The following is a 15322-nucleotide window of genomic DNA, read 5'->3' on the forward strand; positions in this document are numbered from 1 at the left end:
ACTCTCCTACACTCTGGCAATACCCGTTCCTTGACCAGCTGCTGCGGTGGTTTCCATGGTCATTCCACCTCATCGCTTTGGAGCCATCCTTCGCAAGTGGATTTGAGAGAGATAAAGAATGATGAATGAATTTGAGATAGGAGAGCGCAAGAGAAGATGGCTTAGTCGAAGACCGAGACAACGGGAATTGAGCTAACTCTCTCCCTCGCAGCCTTTTGGGGTAACTCCTCTCTCTCTCTCTCTCTCTCTCTCTCTCTCTCTCTCTCTCTCAAGCTCCTTCCCGGAGTCGCTTGGAGGAGTATCCTTCTACCTCCCTCTCTCTAGCTCTCTCTCGCATCCTCTCGGGGTCTCCTTGTTCTTCTCTAAACTACTCCCCATGCCTCATATTTATAGTAGCTGAATGAGTAAAGAAGGGTTGTGGCTGAGAAGAAGAGCTCTTTATGGAGGGGATCTTGGCAAAATCAATGATCTGAAACTTCTAAGATGCAATCTAATGCTCAAATCACAAATCTGATTGTTCCGTTGGCTTTGAAAGGGGGTAAAACTCCAAGATCCACTTGATTAGAACTCTTCCAGATCACTCCTCCTTGTTCGAAGTATTGTTTGCTGCCTGTAAACTGCAATCGCGATGCGTGCGATATCGCTAATCCTTTCTTTTTTCCATTAAATCTCCAAAATTGATTGAAAAAACCACTTTCTTTTTGCTTACATGACATTTTGTTTTAGAAAAATTCATAGATTTTTAAGAAATTTATAATAAATAATATCTAAAATATGCTAGTTTTGACAAAAATTTAATATTTTTGGACCATCCATACTATACACATTAACATTAGTGACTAATATGGCTCATAACTCTCATTCATGTTGTAACTTCTGTGATGGGTGGCTATAGTCCTTGTCAATATGGAAAAAATGTCAGGTTATAATCCTCGTTTTTTTTTTAAATTGTTAGTTCGTTATTAACGTTAGTTAATTTTTTTACTTTAGTTAGTAACCTTACTAACTTACTAATTGACTAACTAACTTTCCAACTAGCCAACTAACTTTTAATTGCGTGGAAGTATTACATCCTCCTCCCCCCTTAGAGAAATGGAGATATCCTCATCTCAAGAGAAATCGTGGGTATTGTTTATGAAGAGCATTTTCATCTATCCATGTAGCATCTTTTTCATGATAATCCTTCCACTAAACAAGGTATTCTCTAAGGGTTCTACTCCTCAATTTTCTCTCCCTTACACCAATTACTCTATCAAGTTTTAGCTCAAGGACTCAGTGGTTAGGTTTTACAACTTATTGATCATCAAGGATATGGTTCGGGTTAGCTACGTATGCTTTCAATAAGCTAACATGAAATACATTATGGATTTTTATATTCTCAAGGAATTGTATCTTGTAAGCGCTTGGTTCTAAGCACTTGAGAACCTTATGGGGTCCACAATATCTCGGAATTATCTTCTTAAACTCTCCTAAAGACAAATAACTCTTCTTTGGATGGACACGGATGAAGACCATGTCTCCCTCTTTGAAGATTCATTCTTACCTTTTTAGATTAGTATACGCATTTTTTCAGTCCTTGGCAGCTTGAATATCATGTGTTTGATAATCTTGATTTGATCATTCATTTCTTCTAACATTTTTCTTGAAGCTTCTACCCTTAGAGTAGGATTAGAAAAATTAAGTGGCATATGGCAATCTTGACCATATAGTGCCTAGAATGGAGTCATCTGAATACTTCAATTATAGGAGGCATTATAAGCAAATTCTACTAAGGGTAGATACTAAATCCACATTTTAGGTTCCTTGCTATAAGATGCACGCAAAATATCCTCAATTACTTGATTAACTCATTTTTTGTCTACCCATCAGTTTGTGGATGATAAGCAGTACTAAAAAAAAGTTGGGTTCCAATGGCTTCAAATAAACTCTTCTAGAAATGTGATGTGAAAAGAGAATCATGATCATTGACGATCCTTTTAGGTAACCTATGTAACCTAAAAATCTCTTTTACAAAAATTCTTGCAATTTTTGAAGCTTTGTAATTGGTTTTTGTTGGAATAAGATGAGCGACCTTTGTTAACATGTCTTTATTACCATTATTGAGTTATATCCTCCTTGCACAAAAAGTAACCCAACAAAGTCCATGCTAATAAATTTTCATTTCATCTAGGGAATGTCAAGTGGCTGGAGTTTTCCTAGTAACTTGACACGTTCAGATTTTACCCTTTGGCAATTTAGACATTCAGTGACATATTCAAATACATTATCCTTGAGTTTTTGCCAATAATATCTTTTCCTGGCAGCATTAAGAGTTTTTGCATATCCAGAGTGTCCTAAAAAAGTAGAGTCATGTGCTTCCTAAAGTATCCTTCTCTTGAGAGTCTGACTTGAAGGAATGCATAGTCTCATTCTGAAATAAACAAGTCCTTTGTCTTCATCTATAGAGAATTCTTGATACTTATTCTTGAGTTTGGGATCTTTTTCCTTATTCTGAACTTCCCAAAATAATTGTTGATAGTCTGGGTCCTTATTTGCTTCACCTTGGTCAATTGATGATATGATTAGTTGGCATTGATACCATTGTAGCCAGAGCTTCTACCCTAGATGGTTCTTCAGTGATAAGAGCATTAAGGAAGGCTTTATGATTAAGGGCATCTGTTACATTTTCTTTACCAAGTCTGAACTTAATTTCAAAGTCATACTCCTATAGAATTTTAATCCACCATCATTGCCTCATATTAAGATCAGGTTGAGTAAAAATCCACTTAAGAATTTTATGATCTGTGACTAAGAAAAACTTATTTTCAAGCAAGTTATGTCTTCATAATTTGAGAGTGTGAATCACAACCAACAACTTGAAGTCATGAGTAGCATATCTCTTTTCATAGGCTTTCAATTTTCTTGAAGAGTAAGCTACGGGATGACCTTCCTACATTAGTATGCATCCCAATGCAAGAGAGCTGACATATGTGACAACTTCAAATTCCTTGCTTAAGTCAGGTAGCCTTAAGATAGGAGTAGTTACCAAACTATGCTTTAGTTGCTCAAAGCTAGACTGTTCAATTGGTGTCCAGTTAATGGCAACTTGCTTTTTGAGTAGGTCTGTAAAAGGTGCTACAATTTGGGCATAGTTTCTGATGAATATCCTATACCATCTTGTTAGACCTAGAAAACTTCTCACTTCCTTGATAGTGGTTGGAGGTGACCAATCTTGAACATCTTTGACCTTGGCAGGATCTACTGATATACCTTCAACAGACACTATGAATCCCAAGTATTCAATGTTCCTTTTGAAGAAGGTGCACTTCTTCTTCTTGGCATATAGTTTGTGTGCTCTCATTGTCTCTAGGACAATGCAAAGATGTGGTTTATGATCTTCTTCCTCCTTAGAATAAGTTAGGATGTCATCAAATAATACAATAACAAAGTCATCGAGATGAGGTCTAAAAATGTCTTGCATTAACCTGTTGAAGGTAGCTGGGGCATTTTGTCAATCTAAATGACATCACGATGAATTTGAAATGACTGTATCTTGTGTTGAAGGCATTTTTTGGAATATCTTCATTCTTGACTCTGATATGATAATATCCTGACCAAAGATCGATCTTAGAAAAGATGCTTACTCCTTGTAGATGATCTGAGAAGCTCCTCTATCCTTAACACAATATTAATGAGTTTGGAAATCTCCAAATTTCTATTTTTTGAATACTAAAAAGGTGGAACCCGGATAACATGCCCATAAGTTTCTCAAAACCATATGATATGACCTATCATTGGAAAGCACTTGAAAAATGGAATTTGTTGAGCTATAGAGTGCTCAATTTGGAGTTACTGTGTTCAAGTTATGACAAATCCAAAGATTTGACCACATGTCCCAAACTTATGGGAAATTCCCATATTCCTCAATATGGTGTTCCTTGGAATCGGGTACTTATTCTTTACTATTACCTGGTTTAGCCCTTGATAGTAAATACAAAGACGAAGAGTTCCATCTTTCTTCTTTTGGAATAATAGTAGGGCTCATCCTTTTCTACTCTAATATGAGAAGAGAAGACACTGAAGAACTTTATCCTATTCTATCAATCTGGTTAGAAGTCATGCCTCTACTCTCGTCCCTATTCGGTCTACTAGACAGAGAGAAATATTGCTCTCCACGAGGCAAGAAGAACCATCCATGAGGCCTACATCATTGAATCCCGCAATAACCATCATCATCATCAAGAGTCTTACACCCTTGCCAACTGGTATTGTTGTGGTGTTCTTCTTCTTCTACAAATCATATTTTCGTCATGGCCTCGAAGAAAAATAATTCAAAAGCAGAAATCGCGAATGACCCTACTAACGTGGAAGCAATAGTTGGAGTTGCGAGCATGGGAGTCACTAACAGAGTCATGGGTGTGGATAACAATCCTTTACCAATTTCGATACCATAGGTTTTTTTCCTAAAAATTTCTATCGAATTTCAATAGAAATAAGATAAGTCTCTTAAGAAATACTGCAATCTTAGAGTATTCACTTGTTGGTAAATTATTAGAACATCTTGGCTAGAAACTGTTAGGGAAACTACAAAATTCTAGAACTCAAGAGAAATCATGAGGAAATTTTCAAAACAGATTTATTAAGAATGAACCCCGAAGAAATTAGTCAAGGATATAGTTTAATCTAGAAGTTTTGATATACCAAAAATATCTCTAAGTTAAAGAAACTCACTTAAGACTAAGAAACTTGGTTACAAGAATAAACCTTAAACTTGGAAGTTAGAGACCCCAAAATCTAGATACCCTTAGTTAAAATCCAAAGGGAAAGAGTTCGTTATGTAAAAGTCAAGTATTGATTGCTATTAGATTAATCATCGCTTCAAAGTTGCATGATTGATTGAAGTCATAACTGCTTGAAGACATTAATCTTTTTTGTGATTTTCTAGATTAGATCTTGAGTGAATTAAGTGTTGGAACATATATAAATTGAGGAGCCCTATACTCCCCCAAGGATAGGTGTTGAATCCCCATACCAAGAGGGGATGTTTTTACCACCGCGAAAGCATGGACTGACTCGGATGGCGAGAGGTCTCCTAGCAAGGATCATATTAAGTAGGAGGTGGTTAGGGTGTCAGAGGGACTCTAGCTAGTAAATCCTTTATGCACCTAGGAACTATTTTATCCCCTGTATGGCCCAAGTTCTACTTGGGACACCTAAAAATGCTAGCTATAGGTGGATTTGATCTTGGTGACGTGCAGATGCGTCAGATGAGGCAACATGTGAAATTGTAATTTTTCTCCTATATGGGTGGGAGAACACACATTATGGAACATAATCAATGAATTTGTTTTATTCTGATTGTATGTTTGTGAGTAAATTACGCAAACAAACAACTATGCATAAAATGATTATTTTTAATTAACGAAGTTGCTTTTATATGTTTCATGTAATGTGGTAGGTAATTAGATAATTAAGAACTTCCATATAGGGAACCGGGTGGATGGATTCTTGACGAATCCAATCCTACAGCAAGGTGTTCTTGATTAGCCGAGAGGTTTTTCCAAAACCAAACGATAGGAAGAAACTCTAGGAGGGACCGATTTGCTGACTTACCTAGGGTTTAGTCTCAAAACTCGAACTGTAAATAATCTTAGGAGAAAGATATGGCAGCTACGCTAGAGCACTGCGAGGGATTTCATAAATCCTTAGTCTACTACTAGAAAAAAGTGTTGTACTCCATGAACCAAGGGTAATGGCAATCGCTCCTTCTGTACAAGAAGCCTCTCGAAGAACACATCCGGATGTGAGCTAGTTGTTGATAGGTGACTGTTAGGTCAATTATGAATCTTCAGGTCGGTCCTCTGTGGGTAACGGTAGGACACTTTCCTTACGGAGTAGACCTAGGGTTATAGAGCCGCATACAAAATCTGATCATTTTGGTTAGAGTACGGATGGAAATGGCTGGAAGGTAAACTCTATGTGACTACTAAAATGTTGCTCATCATGTAATAAAGTTGGGTACGTTACAACTGCTTCCACCAGAGTCGAGCTTCACCAATTAATTTTAGCTTAGCTATCATGGCTTGGCTGGCTTGGACAATTCTAGCAGCAGTAAAATAATCTTCCACGGATTCAATCCAAATTTCTGCATCAGCTTCCACTATCTCGCCTTTCCCATCAAATTTTGGAGGTTTGATTTGCTTCAAACGACTCCTTTTCTCTTGGAATTCGTTAGGAATTATTTAGGTACGAAATTTTGGGAAATTTTCAACAATTCCCAAGTTAGACTTTATGAAATTTATGTGCCATTAGTTTGAGTTTAATACTCAAATTATTTCTTAATCTTACATCGTATTCTATACTAATGTGCCCTCTGATAGCAAGTGTGAGGTGTCTACTAGGATCATTCCAAGGCGCACCCTTTTTGTAGTCCATCAATAGGGTTTCCAAATGATGTCGCTCAGCACTCCGTAGAAACATCATGGGGTTTGTCACTTAAATCCCACTAAGTCTACATCGCAACGGAAGAGTTTCAGTTGAACCCACTAAGATCCACCTGAATTTTTGGGTTCGTAAAATGAGACGGGTCTCCTAATAGCCAGCTAGCATCAATAATGTCGAGTTTCCACTTCTATAGGATTACTTGATCTGAAGTGGGCTTTCCATTGCACTTGGTTCAAAGAGAATGGGAGACGACGGGGAGTGTAGTACGTCAACCCTCCTGACCATAAGGAAAAATCCCATTCCGGCCCCCTAAAACAATGCAAGTTGGTTCTACCTAATGACTAGTTATTGTCTTCCTATTTCTATTCCTGATTTAGAAAATCTCCCAACTAATTGGGACCATCCTACTGTTGGACAACCCATCGGGGGTCACGCCCATCCGCTTTCCCTTGATGATGGAACCATCTTTAGTTTTTTAATTACCTACAGCACATTTATTGGAACGTATACAATCGGATTTCTTAATTAGTCCATTTAATCACATGTTTCATCACGTGATTTATCTCACGGACATGCATATAATTCAAACAATCTTTGAATAAAACAAACTTATTTATTATATTGGAAGCTTATTACAATTTTCATCTATCTGACCTTGTGGAAGATACACAAAATTCCACGAGGGTATTCTACCCACCAAGATTCCACCCTCGTAACTAGTATTTATGGTTCGAGGATCCCATCTTGGGTCACATAAGGGCTCGTGACATTCTAGGAACAATGCAGGATTTACGGCCAGAGTCCCCCCCTCTGGCACCCACATTTCTTACTGCCCGAGACTATCTGGTGCACAGATCGGATGCTGTATGCTTGCGTAGTGAACGTCGGAAGGTCCCCAAGAATTAAAAAAACTCTACTTTTTGCACAAAACTCAAGGTAGAAAGCATGCACGACATGAACAAGAGACCAATTGGGTGCAATCTCCCCCCATGCCTTGTGTGAGCACCCCACAAAGCATGTATTTTTTTTGTATTAATCATCTTCAAGCTTAAATAATAGCCCAAATTACAAAATAGCATGCTTTTGGCTTTTGAGTTTGCTTTAGCACAAAATAAAAATAAAGCTAATGGGCGGCCGCCCAAAGAGTCGGGCATACCCAATACAATGTCCAAATACAAATATCATAATCGTGCGCCCAGGCGCATACAAAATAATAAATAAATATCCAACACCTTAATAAATAGGTGCCATATCTAAGGTATGCGCCCATCAAAATATAAGTGATAACTCGAATACACGCTATCCTCCAATGCTTTCCTCCGCCACTACTGCTATCTATACACATCAATTGAAGCATTCACAATTGTTAGTAAAATAATACAATTAAATCGATAAAAGTGAATACCTAGCAGTCTTCAGCTACATAAATAAATCAATTGGTTATAAATCAATCATAACCTTAATTTATCATGAGTGCGCACTCTAAACTCATAAACGTTTATTAATGTAATATGTATTTTACGGAATTACCCGCTATGGAATCACCCATGTACACACTAAATTAATGAAAAGCCCGAAAAGGATAGGCATCCCCATCAACTTCTCGCACAAAGAATCCACTTTGTGTATGAGCCCTGATCAACAAAGTTTACGAAATCCACTGTAAAACCTCGTGGAATCCACTATGTCATGGAATCCACCGTATACCTCCTGGCATCATACCCTCAGGGTGGGATAGCAATTGTGCTCAATTGCTATTAGCTCAATGTGGAGCTAATAGAGTGGGAAAAGCATTTAAGTCTCTAGCATGCATTCATTGGGCTTCTTCAACAGGATGGTTTTTAAACTTGACCAAATATCTAGAATTTCTAAGGCCAGTTCTAGTGGTCATAAAGTCAGTATCTATGATAGCTTCAGGTTCAAGTATCTCAGCCTCTTCATCTAGCAAAGGTGGGTTTTCATAAACAAGATGTACAGGTAATTGGCCTCTAAAGGATCGTAATAAACTAATGTGAAAGGTGTTGTGAATTTTTCGGTGAGGTGGTAGTTCTAACTTGAATGCATTGTCATTGATTTTGTGAATGATCTTAAATGGTCCATAGAATCTAGGGGCTAATTTCACAACTGGGTGTTTATCTACACTTTGTAATCTACGTTTCTCTATTCTTAACCAAACATAGTCATCAACTTTGAAATTCATGGCATGTCTTTTCTTATTGGCTTGTTTTGTATATGATTGCTGGGCTTTGGCAATCATGTCTTTAACCTCATCAAAAATAGTAGCGTGCATGTTAGCAATATGATCAGCACTCTGAATTCTATTTGATAAAGATGCAACAGTTGTAAACAATCTATAACCATAAATCACTTCAAATGGTGCTTTCTTTGTAGCTGTGTGTGGTGTATTGTTATATGCAAACTGCAGTAAATGTAAATGTGTGTCCCATGTCTGTGGTTTAGAAATAGTGTAAGCACGTAAAAGATCTAAAATAGTACTGTTAGTGGCTTCTGTTTGTCCATTAGTTTCAGGATGAAATGCACATGAGAAATCAATATTTGTTCCTAGGTTAACAAACAAAGTAATCCAAAAATTATTACAAAATCTAGAATCACGGTCAGAAATAATAACTTTTGGTAATCCATGATTAGTGAAAACAGTTTTCAAAAACAATTGTGCTGCCTGAGATGCTGTTAAAGTTTTCTTATATGGAATGAAATATGCTTGTTTACTAAACCTATCTACAATAGTCCAAATCATATCATGGTTAGCTTTAGTATTAGGTAAACCAGTAATAAAATCCTGTAATGGAGGGGAAATACTTAGGTCAAGTTGACCTAAGTATAAAAGGTGTAAGGGACACTGCATAGGTACCATTTGATGAATACACATTTTTCCTTTCACCTCCTTCTCTGTCCTTCCATGGTTGCCAGCCATTTCTCTCTCCTCTTCTTGCCTTTCTCTCTCTACTCCTAGTCTTTCTCTCTCCTCATCACCCTCTTTCTCTCTCGTCTTCTTGCCTTTCTCTCTTCTCTCCCTCTTCTTCTGCAATCCTTCTCTCTCTCTTTCCCCTTAGTTAGGATAGTTAGGTCTCCTTCATTACAGTTGGTATTAGAGCTCCCGTCTTTGATCCTCCTTCTCTCTCTCTCCTCCCTTTTGTTTTAGTTTCTTTTCACTTCAAGCATCAGGACAGGTGCATCATTGAAAGGCCACAGGAATCAGGGGTACCAGAAATGGCAGCCTTCTTGGGAGTTTGAAAAGAGGTCTTCTCTTTCTTCCTTGTAAACTCCCTTTGGAGCTTCCATGGAGTACCAATACAAGATCATTCCGTATCTCTTAGATCTTGCTCCTCCCTTGCAAATGGGTGCTACCATGACTTTCTCCACTTCATCTTGAGCATTTGGAGCACTTGACTGTAAACCGTTGAACCAACCAGTAAGATCAACTGAGGCACATTGCATTGAATCAGAGCCGCTCCATTATGGTGACAAAGCTAAGAGCTAGGTTGGGGTTGGGGCAAGAGCTGAGAGCTAAACCTGAGAATGTCGGGGTGAGGGAGCAACAAGAACTTGATACGGCAACATAAGGCGAGGCGATAAGATCGAGAATGTTAGCCCCTGCTGCAAGGACTAAGAAGCTGGGTAGGGAGATGGCAAAGATGAAGGAAGGAAGGAAGGAAGGAATGAAGGGCAGTTGGATGGATGGGAGGAAACAGAGAGAAAAGGGAGATGAGAGCAAAGAGAGTACGCTTCGCGAGGAGAGGGAGGTGAGATGGTGGGTGTAGACCCCTCACTAAAGAGTGATGTGGGATGAGGATATGCCCATTCTACAAAGCCTTCCATACTGACAGTATCGATGTCTGCGTCCTTCTCCGCACACGTCCCCTCCAACTAGTGGTGATGAGCAATGTGGGTCCTGAGAATGCTGAGAACAGAGAATCCCTCAGCCTACTTGCAATGTTGCTGGTTAGCGATGATCAGCCATTTGATACCGCCTACAAAATCTGTGAGTTGAAATGAACGCAGGGTAATTACCACAGGCAGGTGGTCCTGAGAATGCTGAGAACAGAGAAACCCTCAGCCTGCTTGCAATGTCGCTGGCTACAGTGATCAGCCATTTGATGCCACCTACAAACTCTGTGAGTGAAATGAACGCAGGGTAATTACCACAGACAGGTGGTCGGAGAAGAGACAGCTCGTGTCTACCACCTTGAGCTGAACCACCTGAGGTAGCCAGTATCCTCCATCTGAAAAACCTGCAAGCTCCAAAGGGCCCCCCCTATTGGTGCTGCCATTGATTCCTTTTGCATATATTGTCAGTAGGTTCAGGCTATCCTGGTTCTACATGGGCAACATTGCTAGAGTTGGAATCAAATTTTTCAATATCCATCTTCTCACCATCTTTGGCTTTGGCCTTCACTTGCGTCTGCTTCAGCTCTTCCCTACATCTGCTAAACAATAGCTCCTCACCAAAGAGTGCTATGGGATGAGGATTCCTGTTTCTGAATTCAAAGTACTGAACTCTGCTGCTTCAGCAGATCAAAGATCTATCCTGGTAGAGGCGTTCGATTTGTGAGGGGTGACTCACAGGTCTTTCTGTTTCTGAATTCAATGTGCAAGCAATATTTCCACAACAGATTGAAACCCTCAAAATTGACATGGAGTGCTCTATAAAGGGCTGAAATACATCTGGCAAACGAAGGCATTGCTGGATTCTTCAAAGGAAATTGAACAAATTGTGCTCGAATTATACCCAATTCTGCAGTAAAGTTCTATAGCTATGAGCAAGCTTCAAGTGCAATTCTATGGCTGTACAGAAGACAAACCGGAGAGGACAATGCTGAACTCACGCCAGTTTTGCGTCTAGGAGCTGGTGCATGTGTGGGTATAATTGCTATGTCGGCTACATATCCAATGGACATGGTGCGGGGCAGGCTCACAGTCTAGGGGATTCACCTGCACGCTTTTCTCCGAGTGCCCTCCAAAATTTTGAGCCAAATATCTTATACGGTTGTGATGCTGTTGCTGCTGAGATCTGAATGGTGATCATGGTAACATTGTGTATCTCACTCAGTTGGAAATTTACCAAAGCTGCAACTGTTGGAGCAGTAGGCACTGGAGCCAGTCAATCACGAATTTTGGGATGAGAGCATTAGAGCTCATTGCTTGGAAGATGCCAAGGGCAATCGTAGTGCAAACACTGATGCTGATAATAGTAGTGGCAATTACAGTGGTGGAAATAGTAATGCATTCAAAGCTAAAGGATATTGCTGCCTCCTACATGACAGCCTACACATGAGCATTGGAAAAGGCTTACTTCTGCAGCAATTGAGACCTGGAGCATGATCATTCTTCTATGGTTTAAGAAGGAACTAGCCTTTGCAAACATTGTTGGCATCCATTTTTGAGTATCACTTCTCCACCATCCTCTTCACTAAAATGCAGAATGAGAGGGTCTTTTCAGTGGCAGAGAATTGCTATCATCACCATCATAAACTGCTGAGACATCACCGGTATCCACATCATTGTTACTATTTGGCATATTAGAAGTTGCAGTGGAGACAAAGGATGATGTAGAATTCTCCCAACAATCCACCCAAGCCATGATGAGTATTTCTTATCACTAGGAGAGCAAACTACTTCTGCTCCATGATTCTTTCCCTGAAGCAGCTCCCAGCGCCTTGTCAAAAGGAGGAAGAGGAGTGGACATGCTTTTCCGCTTAATAGATTTCAGCAGTGTGGCAAAGGCATCAACTGGACCCTCAAGATGGCCATTTTCAAAGACGATGATTTTCCTCTTTAGCACCAAGCTTCTGAGGCTTGGAAGAATTACAGTTAGCATCCAGACCTATCACTTGAACTGGACATGATTGCAAGCTGTACTTGTATGCAGCATCTTCCTACTTTTGTGCCATTCAAAAGTGAAATGGCCTCAGCAGCCCCTTTGGTGGAGGAATAGGTTATGGTTCCCCACTTTTTACTACTTTCTGAGGACAAGTGGCTTGGCAATTGTTCTCATCAATCATCCACTCCACAGAAGCAACAGCAGGAAATGGCATTTGCTGTACTGAGATTTGCATCTCTTTTTCAGATTCAGCAGAGCTTTGCATCACTCTGATCATCAAGTGGTACGTTGGATCAGCATTATACCCTTCCTGTCATGAGTGGATGTTTTTCTACACCCAAACCCAAAGAAGAGCCTCAGCAAGAAAAGAAGCAAACTGAAGAGCCAAAACTAGGTTTGCCATTGTTGTTGCTGTTGTTGTGGTTGTTGGTGTGATGCAACAGTCTGATCCATCCGAGAGGAGAGACGACTCAGAGACCTTCTTGCCTACCTGCCTGCCTTCTGTCGAGGTTGATCGATCTTGGCTTGTGGAAGTGTTGACGACCTTTGATCAGTCAAGGTTCATGCCAGATCTAGATTTCCAGACCCCTAGTGCTTTTGATCCCTTCGTAGAGGCGAATGCTGATGATTCTGGTGCTGGATCTAAGGATTATGTGCATGTACACATTCAGCAACGGAATGGTAGGAAAAGCTTGACAAAGTTCAGGGACTGAAGAAAGAGTACAACTACAATAAGATTCTCAAGGATTTCAAGAAAGAGTTCTGCTGCAATGGTACTGTAGTTCAGGATCTAGAGCTGGGTCATGTGATTCAGCTTCAGGGAAATCAACGGAAGAATGTTTCCCAGTTCCCAGTGCATGCAGGAATTGTAAAAAAAAGACCACATTAAGATCCATGGGTTTTAGAGACTACTGGCATCCTCAGATCTGCTGATGACAAAAGAGTGCATTGTTAGAAACCAACTAGGCTACAGGTTTGAGGAGTGGTCAATTATGTGTGCAAAGACTACTCACTTCTCATCAAGAGGAGCACCAAATACAATGGCTCTTGATCATGTAGTGGATGTGGATGGCATGTGAAGGCTCTAATGAAATAATTAACTTGTCTATAGTCTTTTGTGAGCTACTGTCTTTGATGAAATGGTGAGACGGGTGTGACAGGAGACAAAGGGCCAAAATTAGGAACTCAGTGGTTTACAGAAGGACTAGCATTTGGATGTGATAATGGTGGTGCAGGACTGATCATCGACAGATTTGACACCTGAGAGCCCTGAATTGAAGAGCTAACAGGAGATGACTAAAAGTTTCAAACCACTTGCAAAGGTCGAGGCCTGGATTGCAAACCAGGGCCACTCTGTGGTGGAAAAGGGTGGTTCATACGGGCACCAAATGGACGATGTGCAGTCATATTACTTTGTCCCATCATTGGACCTTCTAGGATAGTATCTGCAATTGGCCTTACATTAAGCTATTCATTTTTACTTTGGCTTCTACATTTTAAAGATATGCACATTTTAGTTCCCTCATTTTTGTCCTTGGAGTATTTTGATGGAGCCGGAGGAGATTCTTTTGGCAATCATGGAAGCTTCAATCCAGAGGCCCAGAGAGATGTGTTAGCAAGGTCAAGAAGAGACATTGCTGAGCAGTCAGGCTCTGTATCAAGGCAAGGACATGGAATGCATGATTTCTCTCAGCAGGTCAGTCAAAACCACAATCTGGATCAGCTAATTGGGACTGGAATGTCAACAATGGCAACAATGAGCAGCAGAAGATGGTGTATACTGGAATGTACGGGTAGATGACTCTGGTGCAAGGAGCTTCCATATGAGGGCGGATACTTACGGTGCTATGAGCCATTCTGCTAATCCTGGTATGGAAGCGGTCAGATTAGATATAGGAGGCTCTTCAGGGTGATATATGGCTGAGGCTGCTAGCTCTCAAGTTGTCAGAAGTCAGCCTTGCAACCAACTTTCAAATGTACAGGGGTCTGGAGGCCTTGGGACCAACCTTTCAATGGCTAGAACAGAGGTACCTTGGAAAGGACCAAGACCAGGAACATTTTGACAACCATTAGGAGGACCTCAAAGGCCAATTGGACCTAATGACCTTCAGTTGCTTCAGCAGCAGTCAATGCAATCACAACAACTTCATGAGGTGCAACGACAGCTTTTAGCTCAACAGCTTAAACAACAATTAGAACATTACAAACAACAGCAGTTGCATCAAGAGTTCACTGGTACCTCATATTCAGCTCTTCTGCATGGACCTGGCACACCACCTTCTCAGCCTGAACCAACTGGGGGTTTGCCAGGTGGTGAGCTAGAAACTGAAACTGCACCTTTGTTGTCATCAAATACTCCCAGTGCAAGCTTTACAAATCCAGGTTGGCCCTTGAACGGTGTATCTTATTATCATGGGTTCCCAACTAATGGTGCCATGGGACAAGATCCTAATCTAGCTTTGCAGTTGATATCTTCTAAGGGTCTGCAAGTGGACCATTCTCCTTATGCAGGCAATAGGGATGGAACTCTACCTGCTGCTGCCTCCTTTCATCAAGAAAGACAGAATGTTGAACCAGAGCAATATAATGGAGGTTCAAATGTGCCACTAGACCAACATATGGGGAAGTCCATGCATCTTGGGCATCATTTTTATGGGCAACAATATGGCCAGGGTTTTGATAGTGGGCAACAGCAAATAGATGTACTTGGGCAGTAGCATGAACATTTTTGTGACATGCATTCTCATAGAGATTATGGACAGCATGACCAATGCTATGGGATCAATGATCAAAGACAGCATGCTTATGACGGTTATGCATGTGATGCGCAGCAGGGCTACTATCACCACATGCAGTATGGACAGCATGAGTATCATTATGAGCAGCAGCCACATTGCTACGACCATCCATATGGATAGCATGAGCATTATGGTCGTGAGCATGGACAGCCATCTGTTGTATATGAGCAGCATGCTTATGTACGTGAGCAACAAACATCAGTGGAAGAAAATGCATATGCCCAACCACATTGTCCCTCTGATACGCAGTAGGGCTATT

General features: G+C 40.3%; 1 pseudogene; it reads left to right on the forward strand.

Moving 5' to 3' along the window:
* Positions 1–9933: 9933 nt before the first annotated feature.
* On the forward strand, positions 9934–14996 carry LOC148013993 (protein translation factor SUI1 homolog 2 pseudogene; annotated as a pseudogene).
* Positions 14997–15322: the final 326 nt, after the last annotated feature.

The sequence above is a fragment of the Lygodium microphyllum genome, chromosome 25 (assembly GCF_053477565.2).
Source record: "Lygodium microphyllum isolate KBCC chromosome 25, Lygodium_microphyllum_v1.1.10, whole genome shotgun sequence".
In the NCBI taxonomy this organism is placed as follows: domain Eukaryota; kingdom Viridiplantae; phylum Streptophyta; class Polypodiopsida; order Schizaeales; family Lygodiaceae; genus Lygodium; species Lygodium microphyllum.